At 37.8% G+C, this 14,901-nt stretch overlaps 1 long non-coding RNA gene across 1 annotated transcript in view; it reads right to left on the bottom strand.

Moving 5' to 3' along the window:
* Positions 1 to 6,649: 6,649 nt before the first annotated feature.
* LOC112650354 (uncharacterized) overlaps positions 6,650 to 14,901 on the bottom strand; it is a 34,999-nt gene continuing 26,747 nt past the window's right edge. The window contains exon 3 of the long non-coding RNA XR_003130114.3: positions 6,650 to 6,735. This is a non-coding gene — a long non-coding RNA (uncharacterized LOC112650354). The remainder of the gene's footprint in view (positions 6,736 to 14,901) is intronic.

Raw genomic sequence — 14,901 nt, 5'->3', positions numbered from 1 at the left:
ATTAAATTTAAAGTCTCACTCAGCATTCCCTAGTAGCTTGATACTTTCAAATATAATTCCTATCATAAGGAATATTAGAAAAATTATAGAATGTGGCCCTATCTTCTCCCCTTACTCATCTTTTTTTGAGCCTATTAGCTTTCTTCTTTAATTTGCAGTCTCAATTTCTCAAAAGTCTCAAATTTTTATTTGATCTATACTTTTGTGTGAATCCTCTTCCCCACACATTTTCAACCCCACTGTCAAGTAAGGCCTATGCAGCTTGACTCATGCTTAGGCTAGTTTTCATCTCTGTGCAATAACTGAAGTTTATTCATCAGAGATTATGACCAATAAACACCACTAACTAAACCGTATCCATCGTCTTGTCCAATACATGTCAAAGTTTGTTGAGTTGAGGAGTATTAATTTATTCATTCATGTTCCCACCTATGCATCTAAATTCAGACACATTTAGTTAGTTACAGGGAAATTAAAGTGAGAGCAAGTTTAGGGTGGAATGGATTGAATGTACAACATTTAGGTTTTAAGGTGATACTTTAAAGACCAACCTAACCAAGAACTCAATATGTTGGTTATTAAAAATTGAAATTTCAAACACAGGGTTAGTTTTATTAGTTAGAACAAGCAAATACATAAGTGAAGTGATCCATTGTAAGCACTACTCTTGAATTTTATAATAAAATGATTTTGCTTCTTTTCTATATTCTTAGTAAGTTGTACGGAGACTGCAGAATAGGTGCTCAACAGGTACTGTCTTAAAAAGCCTTGATTACCATATCGATCACTATAACTGTTTAGGCTTAGTCCTGAAAGCTATGCATTCCTTTGTTTATTAGTTCTAATCAGCATTCATTCTGGGTGCTATTATACTGCCTTGTAAACAATATTGTTTTGCAACCTTAAAGTCAGTAATTCCATAGAAATTAAATTGGGTTTACAGTAAATCCATGATTACCATATAATCTGTGGAGTCTAAATAATGATGTACTTAGCTGTGGAATTGCATGTAAAACACAGAGCGATGATTACATGGCTATTTGGGGCCTAGGAAAGAAAGCGACGCCAAATGTTTTGATGGTTGAAGAGCTGAGAAATCTTTTTGTTTTTAATGTCTCAATTTAAATATGATCTTTAAACATCTTGATACTACCCTAGATGGTCTTAAAATCTACTTTTAAATCTTATGCCTTATATCATGTGTTGGTAGTTGTTTAATAAATTAAGACTTGTTACAAATAGAAAATTCATCTGATTTAAAGTGACAATAGAAAAAACTGAGCAGACTTGCCTTTAGCAAATAATCTATCTCTCTTGTAAGGTGGTCTTTCATGAAAGTGTTCAGTTTAAGCTTTAAGTAATGTTTCTGGACAAAAGAACAATTAGTCAAATGGGCATTTCACCTATGGGCTCTTGCCTTCCAGTTTGTTTAAAGGCCTCAGTTATGACTAGAGCTGCTCCTAATTAAGTTAAATCAATGTCTGTTGCTCTACTAATACAGCCCAAGCTCTGAGCCATGGTAATTATTAAATCTTACAGCCAGAGTGGTCCATGGAGATGATATGATTGTTTGAAACCACACCATTGCTTCATGGTAGAGGTGAGCCTAAAATTGACATGTGTTACCTCCTAATCCAGAGTCTTCCCAACATCAAGCCCTACAGAGAAACCACAATGAATTGAGACTCCATTCTCAAGGATCTGCAAATAGAATATGAGCTAAGAAGAAGACCCAAGATATCACAATAACTCAAGAGCAATGAAGCTATCACAGAGGTGACATTGTATAATGATGAGAAACATGGGACTGGGATTTCAGCAGCCCAGATCTTAAACAAATTCCACCATTTGTTAGCTGTGATCTCCAGCAAGACACTTTTTAATTCTAAGCCTCATTTTTTCCCCATAAAATTAACAAGTAGAATTGTTGTGAGGATGAAATATGATAATCTACAAGTTTAAATCTTAGCACAGGGGTGCCTGGGTGGTTCAGTTGGTTAGGCACCCAACTCCTGATTTTGGCTCAGATCATGATCTCAGAATTGTGAGATCAAGCCCTATGGCAGGCTCCATGCTCAGTGGGGAGTCTGCTTGAAATTCTCTCTCCCTCTGCTCCTCTACTCCATGTTCTCTCCCCCTCTTTCTCTAAAAATAATAAATAAATAAATAAATAAATAAATAAATAAATAAATAAATCTTTAAAAAAATTCTTAGCATGGTGGCTGGTACATGGAAAGAATTCAAGATTAATTATTACTGAAGAGGGGGAAATTATGGGAGTGTCATGGGTGGAAAAAGACTGCCAAGTTAGTACAACTGGGGAAGACTATGAGTAGACAGCATTTGTGAAGTAGGAAGGACAACCATGGGCCTCAGAAGGGAAAAAGAGGGAGACAGTAGCATATTTAGTAGGAGTGAAGTATGTAAAAATGAGAAAGCAACAAGGAGGAAAAATGAAGCTCAGAGACAGGGCATGCTGAACCTTCATTTGAGCTGAATTCAGATTTAAGAAATAATGATAGTTATGAATAGTAACCATGGACTCAAAGGACAAGGATGACAAAGACATGAGAGACCACAGTGATGAGTAGGTGAGTTAGAGACTTCTCATTTGGAGTCTTGAGTCCCAGAGTAGGGGTGTCAAATATTGGCAGGGGGGGTCACTGAAAACTTAGAACAGTGGAGGTATACCATAATTGGACCTGGACTTCTGGAGAATGATTTTTGAAATGGCGGAAAAGACGTACTGCAAAAGAAAAAAGTAGTTTGCAGCCAGATCAGAGGAAAGCCCACAATAAAAGTTCAAGTGATGGAGACAGTGGTCTTAATAGATGATGGCTATGGTAACAAAACGGGAGATACAATGGGGAGAGACAAGAAATGTAATAGATTAGCCTCCCAAGGGCTTCCATAACAAATACCACAAACTGGGTAGCTTAAAAGAACAGAAATATATTCTCTCCTATTCTGAGGGTAGAAATCCCAAGTCAAGGTGTCCGTAGGTTTGTGCTTCCTCTGAAGATTCTAGAGAAGTATCCTTCCTTGATGCTTTCTTAGTTTCTAGTTGTTGTCAGCAGTCCTTGGTGTTCTGTAGCTTATATCTTGCATCACTGCTAATTCCTGCCTCTGTCTTCATGTAGTCTTCTTCCCTATATTTCTGTGTCTCTGTGTCCAAATCTCCATCTTCCTTCTCTCATTAAGATAATTGAATTTAGATCTCACCCTACTGCAGCATGAACTCATCTTAGTTAATTGCATCAACAACAATACCTCCAAGTAAGGCCACTGGCACAGGTACTGTGGTTAGAAATTGAATAATTCAACCTACTATACATGGTATATCCACTTGAAATATAAGATATGGGAAGCCAGCCTGCTTAAATGATTTTTGCAGTCAAAGAAATAAAAGAAGCATCTATTCTTCTCGTCACTGGATTGGAGTAGTTGAGCTCATTGAACAGGCCAGATAAGAGCAGGCTTCTGAAAGCTGTCCTTCACCGAGGTCAAGCTAATGTGAACTTTCTTACTCTGACAGCCTCTCTGGCTCTCAGCTGTGGGACAGAAGCTCTCCTCAGGAAGAGGTTTAATGCCTGAGGAAAAAAGATCATGTAGATCCAAATTGAATACCATGCTTGCTCCTTTATATACCTATCTGAGCCTTAGTGTCCTAACCTGTAAAATGGACATATTGAGTTGATATAACAAATAAATGCTCTTATCTCATTCTTAAATTCTTAAGCATAAATACTATGACTTGATGCCATTATGATTATTATTCTTTTGTTTATTAGTAGCCATCTTTGGATGATTAGTATTTTCATCAGACTGCCTCTCAGCCTATAAGGTGACTTAACTTTGCACTTCTGCACTGATCTTTGTGGGAAACTCTCACACATTTATCACTGGCATGCCAATTTTGAACAATTGCCTTAAGGCAATTGCCAAAGGTAAATAGAGGAAACACAGGTCCCTTAACCTCTTGGTCATTTTATGCCTCCAACACAGTCTATATTTCCTTTTTACATTTTCTCTGGGAAATTTTTTATAAGTTAAACATCTAAACCACTGAACATATCTTTTAAATTCATAGATCAAACCCCGTTATGACAAACTACAGGGGACATTAGAAGCACATTTATTGTACTGAAATTTTGTTGTACTAAATATTGTTTGAAACCTTAGCTGTGGCTGAGAAATATTTTCCTGAATAGATTTTTATAAAAAGTTACTAAAAAAAACCCAAAAACAGTTACTATAATGGAGGATTGTTCCATAAACGCTAATGAAAAGATTTCATTGCTCCCTCCTCCCACTTGGTATATTTCTTAATGTAATTCATAAGCATTTACTTTTAAATGCCATCCAAAAACAATGTCCTTGATACTATGAAGAGCTTCAGGTAGCTCAGTAGGTTGGTTGGTAGTTCTTAAGCACAGGGGATGCTTATCATTCTTTCTTTACCCCCAGGTCCCTACCTAATACTTGGAGGGTAACCAAAAAAGTATTTGATAAATGAATGAATAACTAAATGACTAAATGCTGAAGTCATTAGCATCAAATTAGAAGAACTCTCATGAGGCTGCACCCAATATCAGTTTATTTATAAACATTTACCAAAAATATTTTACACATACTTAGTATCAAAGGAAAATTGGGGTCTCGCAAGAACAGAATGAGCTCAGAAGAATCATCTGAGTACCACCTGCAGGCCAATCAAGATATTGTTTCTAATTGGTATTCCTACAAGTGGTTAATTTTTCCCCTATGCCTGAGTTGAAAGCACTCAGGTGCAAAATTTGTTCCTCTCTTTGAGACTATCTTAATAATCACTCCCTGTCTGAATCTTGGAACCAGAATCCCCCAATGATGGGTACAAATGAGGGAAAAATATTGTCAGCTCACATGGGCACTGGCTTGTGGCAATGAAGATTTATTTGATCCAGCCAGCCAAGTGATCACCAGAAGCAAGCAATCAAGAGAATGATATTCTAGGATGGGTTCCGCTAGTACCTCTTTTGTTCAACTGTATGTCTCTACCCCATCCACTGAGTCCAGGGAACAGTGCATTTATTAACTCAAATCTTGTTTGGAGATATTGACCCTAAAAATATTGAGACTTTGGAGCTTAATTTTTGTTCTAAATGACTTTAAACTTCTGTTTGTTGCTCAGTCGATGTCATTGGGATTTATTTGGCTGCTGGCTCTGAGCTGCTATTTGAAAAGAGCAGCACCATATGCAGCACATGCATATTCAATGGTGCAGTTCTTTTTCTGGGGGGCGGGGGGAGTGCCAGGACTCATAGCTCACAATATGAATTTGCATCCCACTTTGCATAAATTTGCATGTAGACTTCATAAGCCTCTAATTTCAAGTATGTAAAATGAAACAAATCAATGCAATCTACTGCAATTGTTTTCTAGGGCATTAATCACATGAAATGCATACCAGCTTTCCTTAACCAATTAATTTAATCATACCCAAGGTTAGAAGAGACAGGGAAGTGGTGAATAATAGTTGCTAATTGCCTGGCCTAAGGCTGGAAGGATATATACCAACTAAACATTGCCCCAGTATGTCTTCTTTTTAACCCCTATGTCTCCTGTGGAGATTACGTTAGGTTTGCCTAGTATCTCATTTTTCTCTTCCTTCAGTGAGTGGCCATAAGACTTACTCTGACCAATTAAATGTGGGCAGAAGTGATGCATGTCCCCTCAAAGCAGCAGCTGGTTCAGTATCTCTCATTTTCTCTGCCATGATATAGCAATGTACCATCTAGACTCTGCTCTACTTGCTTGAATCCCAGGGTATTATAAGCTGCTGATATTTTCAGGTCATTTGTTGCTGCAGCATATTCTAATCTATTCTGACTGATGGTTTATTTCCAGAATTATTATGATAAATTCTAATTTGGCTTCAGGAATTTGTGTCAATTCTGTATACATAAGAACATGTATAGAGCACTGGAGAGGAGACAAAAAATTAAATGATATGGGGTGCCTGGGTGGCTCAGTGGTTGAGCATCTGTCTTGGCTCAGGTCATAATCTCAGGGTCCTGGGATAGAGTCCTGCATCAGGCTCCCTGTGGGAATTCTGCTTCTCCCTCTGCCTGTGTCTCTGCCTCTCTCTGTGTGTCTCTCATGAATAAATAAATAAATCTTTTTTAAAAATTAAATGATACGGTCCATGTGGTTAATAAACAAATGAAGCTACTGGAGAAATAATCCATACATTCAATATCAACCAAATGTCACCACAATGAAGAATAAAAGGGATATAGTACATCCTCCCTATTTAAGTGGGATGAGATAGACTGTTTACATTTCTTAAGATTGGAAAATCCGTAAAATTTGGTCTGTATTTGAAAGACATGCCAACTTTCTCTTTGGAGTTCTTCATGTTGCATTATGAGAAAAGACTCAATTAAATGCAAATTTTTAAACACCTTTCTTTAGTACCTTTAGATCTATTAATTTAAGAGTGGAAGAATTTGAAACCACGGGAGGGTAAACAGTGAATTTCCAAACAATGAAATTTTAAATCCCGAATCTGAGAAACCAGATCTTTCTGTTTTTCCAAAGTGCAAAAATTTATGTGGTAGAAACTGAAAATAAAATAGCAATAAAGATTATAGAAATATAGGGTACAACTTGCCTTCCAGCCAATCAAATTTAGTGGCTTTGCTTCTGCTTCCCCAGAATGCTGTCCTACAAACTCCAGGGTTAAGCAGCCCAACGCTGACCAAGGATGCAAAACATAAAGGGAAGAAGAAACACGCAATACTGAAGATTATTTTCATTCTCATAAGGAAATGGTTTGAAAAAAAGTATATATATATGAAGCTCCTAACAGAGACGAAGGAATCATAAATCACAAACATTTGGGTTCTTATTCTTTCCCCAGGCACACATAGCTAAGTAATGGTTGTGCCTTTTTGCAAACTCTTCTGCTAAGTACATTATTATTTATGCTTTCTGGATTACATTGTAATCACCTTTGAATTGAATCTACCTCCTTCTCAGTATAATCTCTACATAATTACCAGTTTAAAGGTTGCCTAAGAACTTTAATGGACCTGTAGAAGAATGAATTTTCCTTAGAGAAAGAAAAAAATGTGTACACAAATTTGACACTATATAAAACAAACCCCAAGGAAAAACATAGACATTTAAAGTGCCAAAACAAAAACATAGAGAGATGGCAGTCTATCAAAGGATCGGAGTGTTATTTTACTTCCCCCTTCCCCCAGTTGTTCAGTTTACTTGCAACTCTGATGCTTTTTGGACAAAGAGATCTTCCAGCAGAGTGAGACCCTCCTGGTGGTTTTTATATTACAAATGTCACAAGAATGGCTTTTCTTAACTAAATCAATTTCTTGCCCATAGCCAGAAACAGTATGATTAGACAACTGGTTTTGAAAATAATTTTCTGAGCTCTTTCCCATCTCAAACATTTCAGAGTCAGAAGTGGAGTTGAACTTTTAAAACTGGCTTGCTTCCTAGAGTAATAAATATCTGTTAGCTTTTGAGTGAAAACTGATCTTCGAGTTTGAAGTGTTTAAATCAGAGAAGGGGTGAAGTAGGGACATCATATAGAATGGTGTTTCCAAATGAGTGTTTCCTTAAAAATAATCACAGGTCTTGTGATAAGATTACGTTCTCCAGCAATGAAGTGGACTCTACCTCCATAGGGATAGGGACTGAGACGTCCCAACAATTTTGTACTTCTAAAGCTTTCCTTTGAAGAGAAAGAGACTTTCTTATAACTGCCCCTTAAATGTGTCAATTGTCTGAACCTTGGCCATGCAATGGTATCAACTGGGAACCTATGCTCTTGCCTTTTGTAGGAGGGGCAGAGGAGTTTGTGGGTTAAGTTCAGATTTGTGATTACATACAGTCTCCAATCTCATCCTCTCTCAGGAGTTTTTTGTTTTTACAGATTTTATCTATTCATGAGAGACAGAGAGAGAGAGAGAGACAGAGACAGAGACAGAGACACAGGCAGAGGGAGAAGCAGGCTCCATGCAGGGACTCAATCCTGGGTCTCCAGGATCAGGTCCTGGGCTGAAGGTGGGGCTAAACCGCCGAGCCACCTGGGCTGCTCCAGTCTCAAGATTTTCTTTAGCTGTGTATTTCTACTTGAGATTCTGGTATTCTGACCAGAGCACAACTTTACTCAGATTCAGAGAAAAAAAGTTAGGCAGAAATGTTGAAACTGAGAACGAATGCTAAATTACTCAAGTCTCACAGCCCCTTGAATCCATGTAGTCTTACTCATTCCTCCTTCTAGTCAAATGTATGGAAATTTCCCCACTATTCTTTATGTCTTTGAAGACTTTCCTGCAGTCAAATTGGTGGTAATTTTCCACTGGGCTGAAAGGAAGCTTCAGATGTGACCTATGGTCTCAATGTCACCATAATTTATCCATCCCTAATATGCCCATTCTTTGGAACGCCAACTTTTATTGCTATAATAATTCTCACATTATTTATAAATAATATAGTGCCATAAATACCGACCTTCAGGGCCAGCATAAGATCTTTTTAATCAGGCTTTTGCCTGGTTGAGGTAATACTCCAACTCTTCATAACATTTTATTGCAGATAGCTATGTTAAATTTCCTTAAAATATCTGGAACATTTAGGGACATAGGTATTGTGCAGCCATAGAGTGACATTGTATGGCTTAGAAACAAGCACAGTGGAACCTCATTGTGACCCCAATGTTATATGACAAGGAAAACACCTGTCAGAGAGATTTTATACTAAGGAAAGAGAGTAGGGTCCTATATCAACAGGAGGTTTTATTTCCAGGAAGGCACTGATTTGACTCTCCACAGGAGCAAAACCCATGCCACTTTTAAAGAGGTACTACTTTACCTTATTTCCCCCTGTGAAACAGACAAAGTTATTTCCCCATTTACAAAAGAAAACAAGCAAACAAATGAACTTAGGATTTAAAAATATGGCTAATTCTGATACTAGGACAAAACTAAAAAATGCAATAATGATGGTTGCAGGGACACTCTCTGTTCATGAGGCTCTGGAAGAGAATTGTGCTCAGTTGGAGCAACATCAGGAAACAGAACTATACACAGATGGTTGAGATGAAGACGTTTTAATGAAGGTACTATTCACATTAAGAGTGAGCAGGTTAAGCCAACCAGTGAAGGAGGTTGAGACATCCCAAGGTCAGCAAGAGTGGAAAGTTATTACTGCTCCTACATATGAAGGGGCAAAATAAGGAAACAGTGTTTTTGAAGTCTAGTGAGACTAGGCCTATTTCAGAGAGGCCCATATCTAGAGTAATGAAAGGGTATAGACACCACAAGAACAATAGCATGGAATAAGAAGCAGCAAGAAAGAAATGTCCCAGTGTCTCAGTTCTTCGAATCTAAAATCTCCTGCTAGCACCTTTCAGTGGCTAAACCCAATGAGAAAAGAATTCAAGGGGGCCTGGATGATGTGTTCCATAGGTTCAGTCTACCCAGGCCGGGGTAGAACATGAATGAGGGGCAAGTGGGAAGGTGAAAAAGAGAAAGAGCCAGTGTGCTGAGACAGCCTGTTGTACACCAAATGTTCTTTCTCCTGTCTTCATTAGGGTTCTGTTTTGGTTTTAGGCAACACCAAAGCCTAACCAGAAAAATGCAGTGGAAATATGAGACCCCATGCTTGTCAAGGGACTGAATATTCGCCATACCTCCAAGTGCACGTAGTCTTAACTCATCTAGCTTTGCTTAAAATAAAATCATAGAAATTTTTCTTTTTCTAAGTCACCTATTCATGTTCTTTCCTCATCCCAGTATTCTGTTTCTCTCCTCCTATACTTGATTATCCAAATTTATATTCTGCCTCTTTATATACACCAACATAAGATGACATTATAAGAGTGTTATCTTTATCAGATTTATTTATAACAGGCACCAACATTTGAAACTAATGGCAAGAGATATCAAAAGAACAATCTAGTTTCACAGTGAATGGCAGACTACCATATTTTGGGGAATAGCATGGTGTGGTTAGGCTATGTAGGTCTGTCATAGTAATACCACAAAGGCCTTCTCTTTAAACATTCTGTCTCTGTCAAACATGACATGTTCATGAGAGGGAAGATGAAAGCAAGAATTTGAGTCAATGAGCAATTTGGAGAACAAGAAGATGACTTTGAAGTGGAGAGGCTACTGATGGCAGATGGGAAACTTCCAAGTAAGAGGAAAATGGGATGAACAGAGGAGGACCCATAGTTCTAGAGCACTTGCCTGCTCCCAGGTATCAAGGAACTTCTCAGAAAGCTAGTTGTGGTGCCCTGAAAGGAAAAGATACTTTTCACCTTGAGGATGGTACAGGAAGGAAACCCACTCTTTATGGGGTTTACAATAGTTTAGGCCTCAGGTAATACCTGGCTTTCATCTTTCAAAGCTGTGAAACCTTGTATAAGTCATTTTACTCTTCTGCATCCAAAAAAAAAAAAAAAAAAAAAAAAAGGAAAATACCTAGCGTTTAAAGGTTGTGAGAAGTAAATATGATAGCATGCATAAATCATTAGACATATAGTAGGTATCTAAAGGATATTACATTTTGCTCTTCTTTTTAAAGTTTAAAACAATCCTTCTTTCTCTACCACATAAATCTGATATACTCAAATAGAGACCAACCATGTTTTCTCTTTAGTCAGAGAGGAAATTAATTTAGAGTCTCCATTCCTCATGTTTATGTTTGCCATTTCAAGGTTCCCTTTTGCTGTTAACCCAACACATGTCATAAAAATAGTTAAAAGAGAAAACATATGATCACTTAAAAAGAAAAAAAGAATAAAGCTCACAATATATACCAGTGAAAGGAAACCTGCTAATGGACTTAGTTTCTTAGTACAGACAGAAAAGAAGGATCTAGAAAAAAGGGAGGTGGCAAAGAGAAGCAGAGATTTTTACAAATCTTGTAAGCATGTCATTTTATAAGTCAAAGTGAGGACAAGAATAAGCGCTATTATGGCAATTTTCAGTCTGTTTGCTATTTTGATTGCTGTGAATATGCTGGGGAATGGCATCCACTTTCTGAAATGGCATGTATTTATGTACTGATAAATAAAGCAGCAGGCAAATCTGGGAGCCTCAAAACCAACAGGGTATTTCTCTCCAGAGTGAGGTCTGTGAAACAGTTATAGCAGATTTGAGGCCTTGTGCTAGCATCTTCCTAATGAGGGCAGGGTGTAACTATTATCAGGTTACATCAACTCTGTTTCCGTTTCTATGGCTGCTGTAACAAAGTGCCAAAACTAAATACTTGCTAGTAATTACCACTCAGTGGCTTAAAACAATACATATTTATTATCTCACATTCTGGAGGTCAGAAGTCCAAAATGGGTTAATAGGACTTTGTTTATCCTGGAGACTCTAGGGGAGACTCTATTTTCTTGCTTTTTCCAGCTTCTCAAGGCTGCCTCCATTCCTCAGCTCATGGCCCCCTCTGCTTCTGTCATCTGTGAATTTTTCTTACTCTGATCCCCTGCCTCCCTCTTATAAAGACCTCTGTGATTACATTAAGCCCACTGGATAATCCTAGGTAATCTCTCCATCTCAATACCCTTAATTTAGTTATCAGTGTAAAGTCCCTTTTGCCATGTAAGGCAATTTATTAACATGTTTTGGGCATTAAGATAATACACATCTTTGGGGGGTCATTATTCAGCCTCCCACAAGCTGTTTTTCCAAAGGCTCATTTATCAACAAATGCTACTGGTATGATGGAGCAGTGAGAAGTGTGGCACTGTGGTCAGACTTCCTTGGCAAAAATCCTGCCTCCCCCATCAACAACTGGATGCCCTTGAATAAATTATCCAGTCTTTCTGAGGATAATTATAGTAATTACTTCTTAGATTGCTATAAGTATTAAAAGAAAAGAGGGGAAAAAAGGAAAAGAGGGCTTGCACAATGCCTGGGTCTTAATGCCCAGTTAGTGCCCTTAATATTATTGTTGCTGTTATTATTATTATTATTAAACAATGAAGAAACAAAAATATGTATGCTAGTGGAGCTGAGATCAGGGAGAAATTGTTTACTTATTTGTTTCTTTATTGCAGACCTACCTTTGGGACCCACTGAAAGTTTGTCAGGACTTAGAAGTTCAGATGCTAATTTTGCAAGCCACAAAATAATCCTGTTTTCATGAAACTTCTATTGAAGAATTTATTCATCTACCCATTCAATATCTCTTTACCAAGGCAACAAATATTCCAAGCCTTTGATGTAACTTTGTTTTCATATAAAAGCCATTCATTCATTAATAACTTTATTGATTCTGAAGAGTTTTCGGAGAAAAACAAACCAACAAAACAACCCTTATATTTACCTCCACACAGAAGTATGGATATCCATATATTTATCCACTCAGCACAAAGTACTTCTTCTGCTCCAGTTCTGGCAATAGACAAATTCAATGATGGAGGAAGCATGGAGAGTCATAAGAGTCCATAATTTTGCCAAAGAAACACATATACACACATGCACAATGGACTGCAAGACTTGACAATAGATTTCTTTTCAAAGAGTCTCTGCCCTTCTATTAACCATAGGCTGTGCATGGAACTCTAGGACTCTGAGGTGAAACCAAAAGCATTCCACCTTTCTTTTGTGACCCTTCAGATGCCTGAAGTGGACTGCAGGGAGCCTTCTTACTTGTCCAGAGCACTTCCTAGCAAAGCCTCCAGAGTTTCTACTGAAATGTGGAGATTGCACTTTTCCTCTGGTTGAGGATCTTTGGTGCTGGAACAATTCTGAGGGCATAGGTGTGACAGCATGCAAAACCGTGTGAGGCAGTTGGATATCATTAATAACCCTGTGACAGCTCTATCAAAAGAGCAGGTAATCAGATCACTTTTACCTGGGTCCCTTGAAACTCCACTTACTTGGCTCTTCACTCTGTCATCAAGGTTGACAAAACCATAGCTGTGGGCTCTGAGGAAGTTACTGCCCCTCTCCTGCTGGATTCCTTTGCTCTAGACGCCCAAACCAGCAGATGAGCTTGCTTAAGATCAGTTTTGTGGAAAATTAGGGCTGGAAGGGACTTAGCAATCAACACAATCCACAATCCTTGTCTACAGATGAAATTTACAGAAAGGAAACAGTCCATGATAGACCAAAGTGACACAGCCAGTATATGATAAGAATCCTACTCAGATTTATGAGTTTGCTGATTTTCAATTCAGTCTCTTTCTCTTACCTATGGCACGCATCAACAGAGAACTGGAAGTACTAGAGTGATTTCAATACAATGATTTTTTAATGGTCTGCCATTTTTGATTATTCACATCAATATTTTCATGGATGAAGATAATAGAAAGTCAAATAAGCACCTTTGAAGGGTAAGGAAATACTCCTTAGAAATAACAAAATGACTTCCCTTATCTCTCACATGTAGATTTCTGAATGCCTTCTGGACTGAGAGAATCTCCTGATGGTAACTGGCTTAGAGCAGTGGTTCTTGGGCTGTAGTTTCCAAACCAGCAGCAGCAGTAACCACCTGGGAACTTGTTAGAAGTGTCAATTCTTAGGCCCATCCAGATCTTTCAAATCAGAAACTGTTATGTGGCCCACAATCTATGTTTCAACCAGCACCTCTGTGATTATGCTGCAGGCCAAAGCTTGAGAACCACTAGCCTAGAGAAATCAGTATAGACCTATATTTTGCCTTGGATATAGACATTATTTAGTTGCAATGTAACAAAGTGGAGAAAATGTTTATTCCTCTAAAGTGTGTAAGGCTTGTAAAATAGCTTTCTCAAGGAAAAATTTATTCACAGGCAAAGTCTGATGTATATGTGTGAAATGTATGTGTATTAAACGCAGTGTTTAGCAAAAGCCTGACTAGATTTCTTTCCTATGACAAGACAGGTTTGCTGAGCTAACAGTGTTGGCAAGTACACTGTGTGGTTTGGAACTTAAGGGAAAAAATTGGTTTATTAATTTTGAAGCTAATTAAGGTACAAAAATATAGTATCCCAAAGTGTATAAGACACAGGAATAAAGCAGTCCATAAACACCAGATTGGGGACAAAAGCTGTAAGAATACCAGATATCACATTTTCACACCACCCCCTCTCACTATCAAATCCCCAGCAGGGTACTACAGAAAAATTGCCTGTCAACAGACTGAAATGAATAGTATGTGATCCCTGGTATAATTCCCTTGGAATTCAATTTACACTAAATGCAGAAAGAGCCAAGGAAGGGGGTGGAATGGGAACAAAGAATCATCATGCACATTAGAAAAATTAAATTCTGTGGCTTCCAAGAAGGAATCATTCATGGTCCAGTCTTTCATGGCAGAAGTGCCTCTGGTGACAATTCCTAATGTGCAATTCTAGCAACTTCTCAGAAATGGAGATACCAAGCTGCTGTTCCATTCCCACTGAAGGCTCAGGCTTAGATTAAGGACAAATCACCAGGCTTTCTCTGCCACAACCAATACTGTCTGTTTCACCATTTACCTCCAAAGTGATCCTTGTGAAGTGATATGAAAGCCTCACTGCAAATTAAAATATGTTTATTTCTCTAACTGTTGGTGTTCTGTCCAACAGCCATGTCCCTTCATTTCTTGCTAAGAAAATCTGATTTTTCTCATATTATAAGAAAAAATTGAAAGACTTTTAATGGACCAAAAGACTATAAAATGTCTTCAAATTAAATATATATATTGTTTGAAGCTCACTCTCCCGAGTCATCTGATTTTATGTTATTTGTGACTTTCATTGTCTTTGAGCTATTTTACAAGCCTATAGAGAGAGAAGTTAACTTGTAGAAAACTCATGGTAAGACAAATATTTCTTTTCTATAGAAAATAAGTTCTGTTCCATGGAGGTTCAATTGACTTTTCTCCCCTACAATGGAAGAAGCTAGTTTTGCATCA

This window comes from Canis lupus, chromosome 11 (genome assembly GCF_003254725.2).
Source record: "Canis lupus dingo isolate Sandy chromosome 11, ASM325472v2, whole genome shotgun sequence".
NCBI classification, from domain to species: Eukaryota; Metazoa; Chordata; class Mammalia; order Carnivora; family Canidae; genus Canis; species Canis lupus.
Note: the sequence above shows the minus strand (reverse complement) of the source record. Positions and strands in the feature narration are given on the sequence as shown.